This window comes from Acomys russatus, chromosome 29, assembly GCF_903995435.1.
Source record: "Acomys russatus chromosome 29, mAcoRus1.1, whole genome shotgun sequence".
NCBI lineage: Eukaryota > Metazoa > Chordata > Mammalia > Rodentia > Muridae > Acomys > Acomys russatus.
Genome location: NC_067165.1, coordinates 31,837,980 through 31,854,375, shown reverse-complemented (window position 1 = coordinate 31,854,375; position 16,396 = coordinate 31,837,980). Strand labels below are relative to the sequence as shown.

The following is a 16,396-nucleotide window of genomic DNA, read 5'->3' as shown; positions in this document are numbered from 1 at the left end:
AAATATGGGGTTCTTGGCTTATAGCCAGGCCTGAGATTCAAGGTGTACACGAATAAGCTGGTTGGGGGGGGGGGGGGTCACACAAAGTGAACCGGGAGGACTTCAGTTCCTAAGAGTGATGTCAGCTCCTTGCTCCTTGTGCTTGGAGAGGTTGACACACGCTGTGTGTGTAATGTCATCCTTCACGCTTCCAGCCACCCAGAGCTCACACTTAGGTACAGCCGCCCTATCCTCCACTCTTGCTGCTGAACAGCCTCAGGTGTTCTGAGCTCTGGGTAGAGGCCCTTCCAGGTGTGGAAGGGTATGGAAAGTAGTTTCTGTGTATTAAGACCCTGCCATGGGACCCCAGCCACACACACCCCCACACCCCGACACACAATCCCAGGCTTTTGCTATTTTTCTGGTTTGGTTTTTTGACACAGGGTCTCACTATATTGCTCAGGCTGGCCACACTTGCCAGCTTGCCAAATAACTGTAATTATATCAGCCTCACCTGGGCTTATGTCTGAATCTTGGCCTGATCCTCTGGGATATTTGGGTGGAGGTTCTGTCCTTCACCTAGTGGTCAGTAGAATACTGGGCAGACCACTGCCAGCGTTTTCATGTACCTTTGGAAGTCTTCAAGTGCCAGAGAGAGTTGCTTTCATTTGGAAAATCCTAAGTGTGACCTTTATAAAGATCTATCCAGTAGATTTATCATCATCATCATCGTCGCAAGACAGGGAATAGGACCCAGAACCTCATTTTTGCTAGGTCAGTCCCCAGCTGCTGAGTTCCACCCTAGCAGCCTTTGTCAGTGACACAGCAGGTGTCCTAGGCGAGACTCTTTCCCCTGGAATCTCCTTATCCAGCTGGCTGCATAGGCCAAGCCCATCTCCTCCTGCCCTACCCCAGAGGGACTTACGTGACTTCTGCCTGAGATTGAACCACACCTTTGGTGCTAAGTCAAGGCTCTCTTGAGTCCAGCTCCCTCTCCCCAACTCCTTCCTTCTAGGTATGCCCATTGGGGCATTGCCTGTTTCCTCCACTCACTAAGCCTCCATCAGGCTGGGGGTATGTTTCAGGTGATAGAATGCTTGACTACAATGCTTGAAGGCCATCCCCAATTCTACGTAATCACGGCAGGGCAGCAGGGCGAGCCCAGCGCACAGAAGTTCAGAGCCATCCTTAGTTATGGATTAAGTTTGAGGCCAACCTGTAGTACATGAATCTGTTAGAAAGAAAAAAAAAAAAAAAAGAATAGAAAAGAAAAGAAAGGAGGCCTGACGCAGTCCTATTTTTAACTTAGGAGCTGAGGCAGGGGGATAAGTTCAAGACTTGCCCAGGCGATAGGTGAGTACCTGTCTCAAAGTGCTGGAACTTAGCATAGTGATAGAGGCTTCCTTAGCATATGTGAGTCCCTGGGTTCAGTCTCCAGTGACCCACACTCCCTCTTTTCCCAAGTCTCTAACTGCTAATGAGTCATTCATTTGGTCCTATGACAGCCCTGGATAGTGAGACACAAATTTCCCCTCACTGGGAAATGGAAACTAGACATCTCTCCTTGTCATTGCTTCCTTTCGTGACCCACAAGTGGCACGAGCCACCTTGCTTGAAGAGTCTGTCCCTATTTTATGCTGAAATAATAAAGTTTAGTAACTCAGTTTCTGGTGAGCATGGCTATCACGTGCTCCGTTTTGCAGCTTGTTCAAGCCCTTATCTTCCAGACTGCATCTTTTGGAGATAATATCATCTTGTGCTTTGATCCATCCTTAAGCCTAATTGTAAGGGCTTATTCTGGGCCAGAAGCTGGGCTAGTTACTTGAATGTCTTTATTGTATTTAATTTACTATTTGGTCTCAGAGTTAGTACCTTTCTAAAAGTCACACAGTTACAGCCAAGGCTACAAAGAGAAACCTTGTCTCACAAAACAAAAACAAAAAACAAAAAAACCTCACAAAGTTTCTGTACCACCCCCGGTTAGTTCTGCGGGACACTTGTCTGTTCACACTATTTTCAGTTGAACCATCTGTCTCTGTGGTTTGTAACACAGGCTTGGGGTCCCCAAAGGGAGGAGACCCAGCCCCACCTGGACTTAGTTTTGCAGCAGCATCTGCTCTCCCAGACAAAAGAATTTCAGTCTGGCTACACCCCTTTCTGGTCCAGAAGGCCAATGTAGTCCTAAGAGGAGTCATCCTTAGCATCAGAGGGCACGGATTTGAATCCCGCTGAGTCGCTGTGTTTTTGTCCGCTTGTTTCCAGTTTCTAGTATGTTTCCTGAAAGCCATCATTCATGCAAATGAGACAGGGCCGTAGGGCTTTCCTAGTCCCTTGGTGACACGAAGCTGGCATGCATGCTGCCACTGCCCTATCCTGCACCTGTGCCAGACATCATTAATCAACCATGATCTTTTTCCTGCTGAAGTTCTTTCTTTTACAGCAAGGTACTCCAGACAGCCATGAGTCACTAATGAGAACTGGTACACAGGTGGAAAAGACAGCCCAGAACCAGATTAATTTAGCAATGCCGTGGACCAGGAGTGGGAAGCAGGGCAGGTCCAGGTGGCATGAGTTCAGTGTCATGGTGTTCTTCTGTCAGAGCACCGGAAGGATTCCCAGGTAGACTGCCCGAATTGGCTTCTGGTGTTATATAAGACCTTTCATGGGGGCCACAGCAGGTCCTCACCTTTAGCCTGAAGAGGAATTCCGGTTTGTGGGCCTAGCAACTGCCCTGGCTTAAGTCAGAGGGGTAACGAAGGGGCTGTTTCGAGCCTTCCTGGAAAGAGCTGACGGCTCCCCTCCCTTCCCAGATAGCAGGAACAGAAGTAACAATAATAGTGACAGAGGAACACCCAGTCAGTGCGTGTCTCATCCACCCGCTGCTCTGCTAGCCTTTTTCTATTTTATTTTTTTGGTTTTTCGAGACAGGGTTTCTCTGTGTAGTCTTAGCTGTCCTGCACGCGCTTTGTAGACCAGGCTGGCCTCGAACTCACAGAGATCCACCTGCCTCTGCCTCCCGAGTGCTGGGATTAAAGGCGTGCGCCACCACTGCCCGGCTTCTGCTAGCCTTATTTATATACATCCATGCGATTGATTATTAGAGTAGCCTAGAACCCTAGCCCAAACTGACTCAAGGCAAGTGTGTAGCTTGAGTCTCTTGCTTGTTTCCCAGTCAGTCCTGGGACAGCCAGGCTCCATGTTAGAGCTTCCTGGGTCACCAATGTCACTAAGGAAGTGACATTCTTTGGCAAGGGGGAGTGGAGAGCGTGCTACCATTGGCAGAGCTGGCAGTGGAACCCAAGGGCTCACATGTTCTAAGCATGTGCTCCGTCGCAAAGGTACAGTACAGTCCAGGCCCCTCCCTGGACCCACAAGGGGACCCCTGCAAATGGGAAATTGAGGCTTAAGAGAGGGAGTGTGAGCTGGGCGCGGTGGCACACACATGCAATTCCAGGACAGCCAGGGCTACACAGAGACACCCTGCCTCAAAAAAAAAAAAAAAAAGAAAAAGAAAAAAAAAGATAAAGATAAAGAAAAAAAAAGAGGGAGTATGGGGGACCAGAGGTCACAGAGGGAGTGTTCTGATTGTTCTTCAAACCTGGAGTTGGGTAGGGTTCAGGAGTATTGATTTAAGAGGAGTGGGGTCAGGCCTGCCCTGTTGCCTGTATAGACGAATCCCAGGTTTATTTCAATCCACCACATGACATGGATTTGTCATTCAAACCTTAGCCTCAGTTTCCAGGCTCTTCAAGTGTTAAAAAACACACACACTCTCTCTCTCTCTCTCTCTCTCTCTCTCTCTCTCTCTCTCTCCAGGGTCTCACTATGTATCTCTGGCTGACCTGGAACTCTCTATGTAGACCAGGCTAGCCTTGAACTCACAGATCTGCCCGCCTCTGCCTCCTGAGTACTGGCATTAAAGGAGTGCCACTATGCTGGGCATTAAAGCCATTTCTTATTTATGAGCTCAGACAACCTTACAGGCATGTCCAATCTGCAAGAAGCTCACAAACTTCTTGGGGCATATGGCTTAGGACAGCTAAGAAAGTGGCCCAAAATTATAGATTTTTTTTTTTCAATTAAAAAAAAAATGGCAGCACTTGGGAGGCAGAGGCAGGAGGATTGCTGTGCATTTGAGGCTAGCCTGGTCTACATAGTTAATCCAGGACAGACAAAAGTACACAGAGAAACCCTGTCTCAAAAAAAAAAAAGAAAGAAAGAAAGAAAAAGAAAAAAGAAAAAAAGAAAAAAGTGGCACAGGCCTGTAATCCCAGTAGTTGGAGAGGCAGAGGTAGGTGGATCTCTGTGACTTTGAGGCCAGCCTGGTCTACAAAGCGAGTCTAGGACAGCCAAGGCTACACAGAGAAACCCTATCTCAAAAAAAAAAAAAAAAAAACAAAACTAATAATTTTCAAAATTGTGTGGCTTTTGAGTGTGAACTTTTTAGATAGCAATGTCTTGTCACACTGTCAAAAGGTTGGTCACGCCTGAAAGTAATGTCTTTATTTAGCAAGAGGGGGAAACTGAGGCTCAGAGAGGTAACGCAGCTTGCTGGGGATTGGATGGATGACAAAAGCCACCCTCAATTTTAAGTCAGGAGCCCAGCTAAAAGCCTTATCAAGTGAGTCCCCAGCTCTTTCAGCTCTGTCCTTTCCTGCCCAGCCTCCCTGCTGGGTGCTCTCCAGGCCTGTGGTCCCTTTACTATAGGCTTGGTCAGAGATTTTGAGCCTGATGACTAAGATCTGATCTCACACAGGTGCCTGGCTGAGCACGTGAACCCCAGGAAGGGCAGGGCCTCACAGAAAACACTGAGATCCAGGCCACCCCCACCCCCACCCCGCACTTCCAGGCAGCACACCTGCCAGGCTTCCCATAGCCCGCCAGGTCTGTGGCCTGAGGACCACCTGAGCCACTCCTGGCCACTTTTCCCCCTCACTCCGCTGTGGTCTCCCTTGCTCCATCCATGACATAGGCTCTCCACAGCCTCCACCTGTTCACTGCAATGTAGAGCCAGGAAGATGGAGGAGAGTTCAGACAGGCCTGGGAGATGGAGCAAGACCCTGGTTTGTCAAACTGAAAATAAATAAAAATAAATAGTAGTTGCTGAATTCACGTGTACCTGCTCCCTGTGCCTGGCAGGGATGTCATACGTACTTGTTAGATGAATAAATATTTGAAGAATGAAACTCCACAGAGATTAATTTTTTTTTTTTAAAGTGACCTTGCATGACATCTGGCCTCGGCTTCTATATCGATTAACTCCACCGTAGGTCTGGAGAGGAGTAATTGATGCATACGTCCGTGTAAGTTCATTTAAAATAGGGTATTATCTCCAGCCCAGCTTTGTTCTAAGCCCGTCGTGGATTCATTTACTTCTTGCGACCCAGGCTCAGAGAGGTTGAGCACATATTCTCCAGGTCACACTGGTGCTGTGGAGGAGAACAAAGGTTACTCTCCCTAAGGCTAAGCCCCTCCCCCATGCAGTCCCCCCGCCCCCCAGTCCCCACTCCAGATTCAAGAGTTCGAGCATAAGAGCATGAAGGTGCAAGGTGAGCACTCTTGCTGCCCCGGACTGTGAAACTTTTCCAAGAAAACACTCACCCAGCCCGGGGCAGGGCACATGGTGGATCTTGTGACCATCGCCCAGGAACAGGCAGCACGGGTGCCCTGGGTAGAAGCTGGCAGACGGGAGGGGGGGGGGGGGGGGGGACGGGCTGCAAACTGGGAACGCTTTCAGAAGAGGACTGTCCTGACTCACTGTCCCGCTGTGGCGTGTGGTAGGTGCAGTAACTTAGTGCTGGGCTGGGGGGGTGGGGGCGGGGGTGGTTCCTGCTGCTGTCACTATTTCTGCTCACACATGGGGACTTGGCCAGTAGATGGTGAGTGACTGGTAGTAGGTCTGAGTGTGCCCTCCAGCTGTTAGGCTGTGGCAGCTGTCTGGAGGATTCTGGAAGCTTCCAGCTGGCTTCCTGGCACCTCACTGGGCTGGCCCGGGGCAGGCAGGACCATGTAAGAGCATAAGCAGGGCTCTGTGTAATGCATGGGGGGGAAAAACAGTATCTTTGCTTCCTTGAGGCTTCTTGTCTATTTTCCTGGAGGCTGGGTCCAGAGACATTGTTAGGGAAGGCAATTGACCTGTCACCTCAGCCCATCTGAGGCCGACTCAATGCTTCAGTTCCTGAGTTCCCTGACACCACCCAGTTCTGACACCGCCCAGAACTGACAGTGCACAGACTGCCATCTCTCTTAATCTGGAGAAGGAAGGTCTCACAGTTTCAAGATGGGAGGGAAGCCATGCTGTGTGTGTCACACAGAAACAGGAACCCTGACACCAGGGTTACAGAGCTGCCCGATGATGGTGTGGGATTCGAACCCAGAGCCTGGATTCTTTCTGCTTGTTTCCTGGGTTAGTTTGTATCAGTCTGGGCTTGACATTGGGGAAGAGACGCTATGTTTCCCTTGAGGAATATTTGGTGCTGAGCTCTCAACCTGGCTATCCTTAATCTGCTTATTAGGGTGACTGCCGAGAGCTGTCATTCACACAGCCCCACACGGGCTGCTAAGAGGGCTTGTTACTTATCCTTTCTCTATTAGCTTCAAAAGTCTCCAAGAGGTAGCTTCTGGAACCCCATTCCTCAAAGGTGACGGTGCACAGAGGAAGGGGAGGGATACATGCAAGGTCAGGCCGCTCCTGAAACGTTAATCCAAAGTTGACCAGCAGCCTGGCTCCGGATTCTGGGCTGGCCTCTCTTAGAGCCATTGGAGAAATCTCTGTGGGCTGAGTGCCTGAACCTATTGGTTGGACCTATTGCTTCTTCTGGAGCCAGACTTGGGCGATGGCGGGGGTGGGGTGGGGTGGGGGAGAGGGCTGGGGGGGGGGGACGACGAGGGGACAGGAGTTGAGCAAGCAGAAAGATAAGACTACATAACACCACAGGGAGTCGTGTAGCCACCTCCTGCCCCAGAGCTGACTTGCTGAGTTTATCTGTCCCCTGTGGATCCTGGTAAAAAGGGTGGAGACCCATAGAGCAACCCTGGTGTCTCCAGGTCAGGGGGAGTCCGCAGCAAGCTCAGGAGTCTGGGTGGCAGTACTGGCCAAGCCTCCAGCCTGGGCTCTGGCTTTGGGCCGGATTCTGCAGAGTTTCTGTCTCTCCCTTCTAGAGTCTTCTTGGGCTGAGGGAATCTCCCTGCAGTGACTTATGCAAGAGTTTTGCTCTCCAATTTCCTCCTCCCAGGCTGTGCCGGGCTGGCTGCCCTGTTTCCCTGTGGTGGGGGAAGTGCGCCCTTTCCCTACATGGGCAGCTACCCCATCTGAATAACCAAGTGCTTCCCCGCGGCGGCTCTAGGCCAAGCAGGGCTCACAGTGCAGACCTCTGCCAGCCTCTGCTGTCCTGTAGCAGATTCCAGCTACCCGGGGTAGACTCCAGGGAAAATGCCAGTTCCAGTGGCTGTAGCAGCTTAGGGCCAGATGCTGCCTGGGACAGAGGCAGTCCTGCTAGGTAGGGCTTTGCCCCACTCTGCTTGGAGTGGCTCCGGGTGGAGGAAGCAAGGCACCCTTGTCCCAAGAGATTCCTGCTGGAGTGGCATTTCAACGGCCCCTCAGTGGGTGCCAATATTCTGGTACCCTTGAATGCAGAGAAGGGAGAGAGAGTCAGGAGGCAGGGAAGATAGAAGGATGCTACAGGACCTTCACTTAGCAGCCATTCAACAAGCATTTTTATATAGTATTTTACTTCTCTTTAAATCCTATTGTATTATTTTTTTACATATGGGTGTTTTGCCTGCATCTGTGTCTGTGTACCGCTTGTATGTCTGGTACCCGCAGAGGCCAGAATAGGATGCTGGATTCTCCTGGAACTGGAATTACAGATGGTTGTGGGCAACCATGTGGTCCTGGGAATTGAACCTGGGCCCTTTGGAAGAGCAGACAGAGCTCTTAACCACTGAGCCATCTCTCCAGCTCCCCTAGTGTTGTTGTTGTTGTTTTTGAGTTTGTTTGTTTGTTTGTTTGTTTGTGACAGGATCTCTGACATAGACTGGCCTCAAACTCATGATACAGCTGACTGGAATTCCTGATCCTTCTGCCTCCTCTTCATCATCACGCCTGGCTTATGCAGATGGGCCTTGTGTGCTCTAGGTAAGCACTCTGCCAGGCGAGCAGATTTTCCTTTAGCTCGCTGCCAGCAAGGCCTTGGGGCAGTATATTTGTTCCCAGCAAATGTGGCCGTTCCCATGTTGGAGAGGTTGACCAGGCTCCACAACCCACACAAAACCAGTGCTTCTGGTGGAGGAAGCACAAGGCAGGCCAGGTTACCAGTCTGTGGCAGGATGAACAGAAAGGGCCCCAGGGAAGGTGCCTCTTAGCCTATAGCCAGGACCGGTTCAGGAGCCAGAGTAGTGTCTGGCTCTGCCTGAGCTCCATTGCCTGGGGAAAGACAGCAGAAGTTTTGTTTTGTTTCCAAGACAGGGTTTCTCTGTGTAGCCTTGGCTGGCCTGGACTCGCTTTGTAGACCAGGCTGGCCTCGAACTCACAGAGATCCGCCTGCCTCTGCCTCCTGAGTGCTGGGATTAAAGGCGTGTGCCACCACTGCCCAACTAAGAGAGCAGAAGTTAATAGTTTCTTTCCAGTAGGAGCGGGGAAGACAAGGAACAGGCTTATGAAGGATTCAAGGACTCCCTGGGCAAGGGGACTGGGACTCTGGAGGTGGTAGTCTCTGAGCTGGAGGGCGAGAGAGAAGAAGCTACACAAAGGTGAGTACAAAGAAGGGCAAACCCTAAACCATAAGAAGAGAACAAACCAAGCATAGTGACACAGGCCCGGAATCCCAGCATTGGAAGGTGGAGGCCAGAAGGTCCGATGTTCAAGGGCATCCTCAGCTGTGTTGTACGTGCCAGGCCAATTTAGGTTATATGCGACCCTATCTCGAAAACAACTCAGAAATAAAACGAAGCAAAAGGAAGGGGGATGAAAAATAAAACTGAAGAGAAATTGGCACCGAGGTCAGAGGGTTGTTGGAGCTTAGGAGTGCTGTCAGAAAGTGGGGTAGGTAGGACCTGGGACATCCGGCCTTTGGTCCAGATGAATGTCGAATGGACAGGACCTGCCAGGCCACTGCAGAAGTGAGTGGCCTCCTCTTAAAACAGAACAGCTTTGGTGGCTCAGTGCTCCTGCTCCCTTCAGGTACAGATGGGACAGCAAAGCCCAGGGAGAGAAATGGTCCTCGAGCAAGGAGAGACAGGACTAAATCTAAGCCTCTTCCCACCTAACAGTCTTTTCCCACACTGCCTTTCCGGCTGAAACAGGAAGTATTTTTTTTTTAAGATTCATTTATTAAAAAAAAAAAAAAAAGATTCATTTATCATGTATACAGTGCTCTGCCTGCTTGTACCCCTGCCAGGCCAAAAGAGGGCATCAGATCACATTATAGATGGCTGTGAGCCACCATGTTGTTGCTGGGAATTGAACTCAGGACCTCTGCAAGAGCAGTCAGTGCTCTTAACCACTGACCCATCTCTCCAGCCCCGAAACGGGCGGGGCGGGGGGGGGGGTGCTGTCTTATAGCCTTGCCTTGTTCGATAGGTGGAGCATGCGCCTATAGGCATAGGGAATGTAGTGATCTAGCCTGGGATCTGCGTGGTGGCTCCACTGAGCCCCAGAAACAGTGAGAACAACATGGTTCGTAATTCCTAAGATTGCTTAGGCCTCTCTGAGCCAGGGTGAGCAGCATTTTTTATGTGCGCCTGGTATGGTGCAGATGTTTGCTGAGGGTCTTGTCACTGTTTTTTTATGGACTAGGATCTACCTGTGGGTGAGTGGCCAACCTGTCTCCGAGCACTCTTATCATTGCTCCGTAACTGAGTTGCCTATGTAGATAAATCCATGCCTTAATTAAGGTAGCTAGTGCTGTGATAAAACACCGGGACCAAGGCAGCCCCGGGAGGACAGGGTTTATTCGGCTTGCACTTCGTATCACTGTTCATCATCGAAGGAAGTCAGAGCAGGAATGCAAACAGGGCAGGAACCTGGAGGCAGGAGTTGATGCAGAAGCCATGGAGGGATGCTGCTTACCGGCTTGCTCCTAAGGCTTGCGCAGCCTTTCTTTCTTTTTTCTCTTTCCTTTTCTTTCTTTCCTTCCATCCTCCCTCCCTCCCTTCCTTTCTTTTTGATTTTTTTTTTTTCAAGACAGGGTTTCTCTGTAACCTTGGCTGTCCTGGAACCCACTTTGTAGACTGGGCTGGCCTCGAACTCACAGAGATCTGCCTGCCTCTGCCTCTCACATGCTGGGGTTAAAATTGTGTGCTACCTTTTCCTGGCCTACTTTCTTATAGAACCCAAGACCATCAGCCCAGGGTTGGCATCACCCACAATGGGCTGGGCCCTCCTCCGTCAATCACTAATTAAGAAAATGGCCTGTCAGGGAGGCAGAGGCAGGCAGATCTCTGTGAGTTCGAGGCCAGCCTGGTCTACAGAGAAACCCTGTCTGGGAAAACCAAAAAAGAAAAAAAACAAGAAAGCTCTAATACCCTATAGGTTTGCCCATAGAGGCATTTTCTCAACTGAGACTCCTCCCTTTTTGATGACTCTAGCTTATGTCAAGTTGACATAAAACTTGTCAGGACAACTGATTTCTTGTCAACTTGACACATAGACACATGATTGTTAAGCCACAGCCTTTCCTTTCTTCTTCATCCCAAAGATTACAAATCAATAAAGACATCACAGTATAAAACTTTTTTTTTTTTTTTTTTTTGGTTTTTCGAGACAGGGTCTCTCTGTGTTAGCCTTGGCTGTTCTGGACTCCCTTTGTAGACCAGGCTGGCCTCGAACTCACAGCAATTCACCTGCCTCTGCCTCCCGAGTGAAGTCTCACAGTCTTACAAATTCAAACACTTTAAAATCCCATCCCCCTCCCCCAACAGGGTTTCTCTAGACTTCACTGTCCTGGACATGCTTTGTGGACCAAGTTGGTCTTGAACTCATAGAGATCCACCTGCCTCTGTCTCCTGAGAGCTGGGATTAAAGGTGTATACCACTGCTAGAAGTTACCTCTTTAAAAATATCCAGTCTCTTTAAAAATCCAAATTCTCTATTGACTCCAAACTCCTTTGGGAAAAAAGAAGTCTCTCACCTGTGGGCTGCTGAACCAGCCCTAGGTTTTGAGACAGTGTCTCATAGCCCAGGTTAGCCTCAAACTCACTATGTAGCTGAGGCTAACCTTGATGTCCTGATCCTCCTGGCTCTACCTTTTCCAGTGCTGGGACTGTAGGTGTGTGCTGTGGCATTTATTTAGACAGTCTCAATGTCTTCACACACTGGGATTAAAGGCATGCACCACCACGGCGGACCACTGATCTTTGTTGTTATTAGTATCAATATTATACATTTATAGGCAGACACTATGCATATGGCTTCTTATTCCTCACACATCTGTCTGTCTGTCTGCATGCATGTATGTGTACTTAGTGTGGGTGTATGCATATATGTGGGCATGCACACCTGTGTGTGCACACATGTGGAGGTCAGCCTCCACATGTATAATACCTCCTGTGGATGACTATTTCACAATATTTAATGATATTTAATGAATGTTTTTTAATCTAGTGCTAGGGATGGAATCCAAAGTCTCAAGCTAGCAAGCACTCCTCCCTGGAGCTGTGCTCCCAGCCCCTATTCACGCTTGTTGCCTTTGGTTCTCAGACTTCTGCTGATGCGGAAAGAAAGCGTGATGAGCACGGGGCTGGGGAGACATTGTCGGGTGGTAAAGTGCTCGCTGCTCAAGTGTACGGTCCTGACTTCAACCCCAGGGCCTGGACAGAAAGAGGGGCTTGGTGATAGAGTCGTGTAATCCCAGTGTTGCGAAGCTAGGGCCAGGGTGATTCTGGAGCTTGCCGGCCAGCCTAACCAGTGTGATCCCAGGCTCCAGCGAGAGACCCTGTCTCGAAAGAGAAAGGTTGAGGAGTGTGAGAAGGCTCACTAGGTCAAGGCGTTTGGCCTCAAGCCTGAATGAAGACACGTGCTCAGTCCTTGGGACCCACATGGTGGAAGGCGGGGATCAACTCCTGAGAATTGTCCTCTGACCTTCACATACTCATTATGGGATGCCTGTGCCTCTCCACACTCACATGTGCATGGGCACACGCACGTCCACACACATGTGCGGGCACACGTACACAAATGTGTACATAGAGTGGTTGTACTAGGTGTCTTGAACTGCATAGGTGACCTTGAAGCTCTGGTTTTCCTGCCCTCCCCTTCCTGTCCTCCCATCCCACGTGCGGGGACCACAGTGAGCACCTGTCTGATGTGTTGGCATGGAACCCAGGGCCCTGTACTAGCAACTGAGTTACACCCCCAGCCCCTACTGGGAGCTTTTAAAAAGAATCTTAATTTGTGTTTGGAGTGCATTAAATGCTTTTACAATTATTTTGAGATGCTTGAGATAATTATATGGCTTTTCCTGTTTAATCTGTTAATGTCATTCATCATATAAAAGACTTTCCCATGAAAAGCCTCTGAGCTTGTGCTCCTAGGACCTCCCTGGCTGCGGACCCGGCTGGATTGCTGAGTGTGTATTCTTTGCACAGGTGACCATGGCCATCATACTAGCTGGTGCTGTTTTACTCTCTCTCTCTGCCAAAGTTCGAATTAAGTCATGACATTTGGTGGCATTTACTGAGGGGGTCATTTTCGTTTTCTTTGTGGAAAGTTTTTTTCACTGTGGTTTCCGTTTCTTTATTTAGGTTCTTTATGTCTGCTTATGTGAGCGTTGGTAGGTTCTAGGTTTAGCAATGTGGGCATTTAATCTACATTTAACATTTATTTACATAAAGGTTTAACATTTCCTGTTGTTGTGATTCTCTTGTCTGTGGTAGGAATCTCTCTCCCTCCCTCCCTCCCTCCCTCCCCTCTGCCTTGTACAGGCTAAGTGTGAACTCTCCCACCCTTTTATGTTCCTGAGCTGCATTCCCACCTGCTGGGTCAGAAGCCTCTTTATCTACTGTGAGTTTGGTCCAGGTGGTAATAACCCATCATTGTGAACGCATTCGTTTGCTATCAGGTGTTTCAACCTTCCAGCTGGGCTGTTACAAATAAGCCTCCTTGGAACGCTCTTGTAGGAATCTTTATGCAGAAAGACTTTCATTGCTTCCAGGAAGTACTTCGGGTGGAATTGCTGGCCATGTGAGACGCGTATGTCAGCCTCATAAGGAAGTGCAAACCTCCCCGGAACCCATGTAGAGCTGGAGGCAGTAGATTTCATCTGTGACTCCAGCACTCCTACAGGGACATAAGAGGCCGGAACAGGAGAGTCCTTGGAAGGCTCACACGCCAGCTCGCCTTTTGTACACGGTGGCAATGAGACCCTGTCCCAGACACCCAAAGCTATCACTGGCCTCACCTACTTTAGGAGTACTGTGTTTTGGGGTGAAGGAGTAGGCTTCTCTCCTGTCTTCAGCACCAAGAAGAGGACAGACCGCAATAGTGACCTGGACCACGGTTTCCTCTCCAGGCTTGATAGCCGAGGCCTGAGCCTCATTCTCTCATTCCAGGGAGGAGCCTGGAGGCAGGAAGATATCCACCCAGGTCACAATCCTCCCTTGTTCCATAGGGCACATGTGGGGTGACTGTGTGGGTCCCCCTCCCTCCCTCCTGTGACCTCTTGTATCTTTGATGTTGTCTAGGCTGCCTATTCCCAGCTAAGGGCATCCATTGTGATGGTCCAGGGACAATGGGTACATGTCTGGGTGTATGGGCATCTTGGTGCAAAAGGAGAGGCAAGAATTCAGTCTGGCTTTCACGTGGCCTTCCCCCCCGACTCTCACACACACGAAGGCCCAGCTCCACGTGGTGCAAGCTTCTGTTTCCTCTCAGTTGCCTGCTCCACAGTTATCTGGGCTTCAGAGTCGGGGAGCCCTCTGCCAACCGAGCCACATCCTCCGTGCCCTTCCGTTCACTGTTGATCAAAGTGTGCAGGTCCTGGCCTGCCCAGCTACACCCAGAGCACAGTGTAGGCTTGACCTCCAAAACAGAGTCACAAGCTGGTCACAGACACCCTGGAGCCCACCAGCCCTCGACTCTGTCGGTCTAGAAGAGACGGACCTGCACCTTTATTTATTTAATTGGTTTTTGTAGTGCCCGGGATGGAACCCGGGGCCAGCGCTCCACCACTGAGCTGTGCCTCGAATTTGAAACATTAGAAACATTACAAACAAAGCAACAGCCGGGTGTGGTGGCACACACCTTTAATCCCAGCACTCGGGAGGCAGAGGCAGGTGGATCGCTGTGAGTTCGAGGCCAGCCTGGTCTACAAAGTGAGTCCAAGATGGCCAAGGCTACACAGAGAAACCCTGTCTCGAAAAACAAAACAAAACAAAACAAAAAAACAAAGCAACAACAGCAGAAAAGAACAGGAGCAAATGAAGGCAGAACTGAGGACACATCTGTCATCCCAGCACTGAGAGGCCAAGGCAGGAGAGCTAGGAGTTCAAGACAACAGTGGCAATCTCTGTGAGTTTAAGGCCAGCCTTTTTGCATAGTGAGTTCCAGGATAGCCAGGGCTATATAGGGCAAGTATAAGAAGAATAAGAATAAGAGGAGGGGGCTGGAGAGGTGGCTCAGAGGTTAAGAGCACTGGCTGTTCTTCCAGAGGTCCTGAGTTCAATTCCCAGCAACCACATGGTGGCTCACAACCATCTACAATGAGTCCTGGTGTCCTCTTCTGGAATGCAGGCACACATGAATCATTGTATACATAATAAATAATAAAATACATAATAAATACATCTTTAAAAAAAAAGAGTAAGAGGAGGAGAGGGAAAAAGGAGTTCAAGGTCAGCTCATCTCAGAAAAACAAAACCAAACATACAACCCTCAAATCCCAGATAGATCCAAACACACACACACACACACACACAAAATCAGCTTCCTTACTCATTCCTCCCCAGCCGCGACTCACCCTGGATCACTCACAATTTCTTCATAGCCCCTGGCTGGGCCTTTTCAGGGTCTGCCTCCTGTTCACTCAGTCTTTCCTTAGGACTCCTTCATCCCCGCCCCGCCCCCCACCCCAGATACTTGTCCTCATTCTTCAACGTGTTGGCTGTGTGACTTTGTGAGGGTCACATAACCTCTTTGGACTTTAGACTCCTTCTGGAGAAAAACCTGAAAACCTCGGGCTGTCCGTTAGTTGGCCCTTGTTGAGTGACCCTTGAAGCCTCAGCTGGTTCACACCAACGTAAGAGCAAACTGCTTGGCCTTGGACTTGACCAGTGTAGACCTAGCTCCGCTGCTCCTATGCTGTGTGACCTTAGATAGGTCTCTTCACGTCTCTGTGTACCCTAAAGTGAGGATGACCATACGAGGACCTACCTCAAAGCACACGTGGTATAGCTCAGTGATAAGAGTGTTTACCTGTCACCGGCTAGGCCCTCAGCTTCATTCCAACACTGCAAAAGTAAGTAAATAATAACACCGGGCAAGCACTTTCCACATATATCCTAGGACTGAGCCGTAGAGTGGGCACGCCCTGTGGCAGGATGGGGTGGGTATAGCATGGCGCCCCAGGTCAACCGCCTCCAGGACCAAGATCCCCCTTCACCCACACCCAGTGCTGGGAAGACTACCAGACGAGCCAAGATGGAGAAGCTTATTGGAAGCCCCTCACCCCACCCCACATGTGGGCTCCAGCTGTGCGCCCTGCGCGTGTGCTCACGCTTTAGTAGGCTTCATGTAAATGTGATTTCAGTGATGGGCCAGAAGTTAATGGAAGAGACAGGGCAAGAGTGAGCTGGCAGTTTAGGGCTCACGTTTTTCTGGGATAGAGCCCAAGGGGCTTTGAGGTCTTGGAGTGAGACAGAAGGAGGCCCCAGCCTGGCCTGGAAAGATGGGCCTGGCCCAGAGGCAGTTCCGTACTCTGCAATGCCCAGGCTTGCGCCTTTGCCTCTTAGCAGAAGGTGTGAGTGCAGGCAGCCCTAGTGAGTGTCGTGGTGTGTGCTGTACAGCCCTGGGAGATGGATTCTGGTCAACTCTTCTTTGACCTACCCTCCCTCCCTCCCTTCCTTCCTTCTTCCTTTCTTCCTTCCCTCCTTTCCTTCCTCCTTCTCTCTCTTCTGTCTCTCTGTGTATCACCTTGACCCGGCTTCCCCTTAGCAAGGTTCCCTTCCTTGCCAGTTGCCTTACTACTGACAGAGGATTTGAACCCATTCTGTCGGCCCCTGGTGGGCAGTAGGTGCCTGATAAACAGCAGCCCAGGGCCCGTTGTCTGATGCCACAGAGGAGGCCCTGAGACACGGGGGTATGAAGTCCACATGAGCTGGGTCTCAGGAGTGCAGGGCCGACTTCATCTGAGGTAATAGAGCTCCCAGGCAGTCATTTGAGGCTCAGGTGCCAGGGCTGCTGGGCAACAAAACCGTGAGCTGT

At 50.1% G+C, this 16,396-nt stretch overlaps 1 protein-coding gene across 2 annotated transcripts in view; it reads left to right on the top strand.

The window, feature by feature from the left end:
* The window catches only part of Alpl (alkaline phosphatase, biomineralization associated), a 53,099-nt gene that overhangs the window by 4,958 nt on the left and 31,745 nt on the right, over nt 1-16,396 (top strand). The window contains exon 1 of one of the 2 annotated variants that reach the window (XM_051171483.1): nt 5,682-5,756. The exons of the other annotated variant lie outside the window; for it this stretch is intronic. The gene's annotated coding sequence lies outside the window, so the exon portion shown is untranslated. Of the gene's footprint in view, nt 1-5,681; nt 5,757-16,396 lie in introns of those variants that run through there. 2 annotated transcript variants of the gene reach the window in all.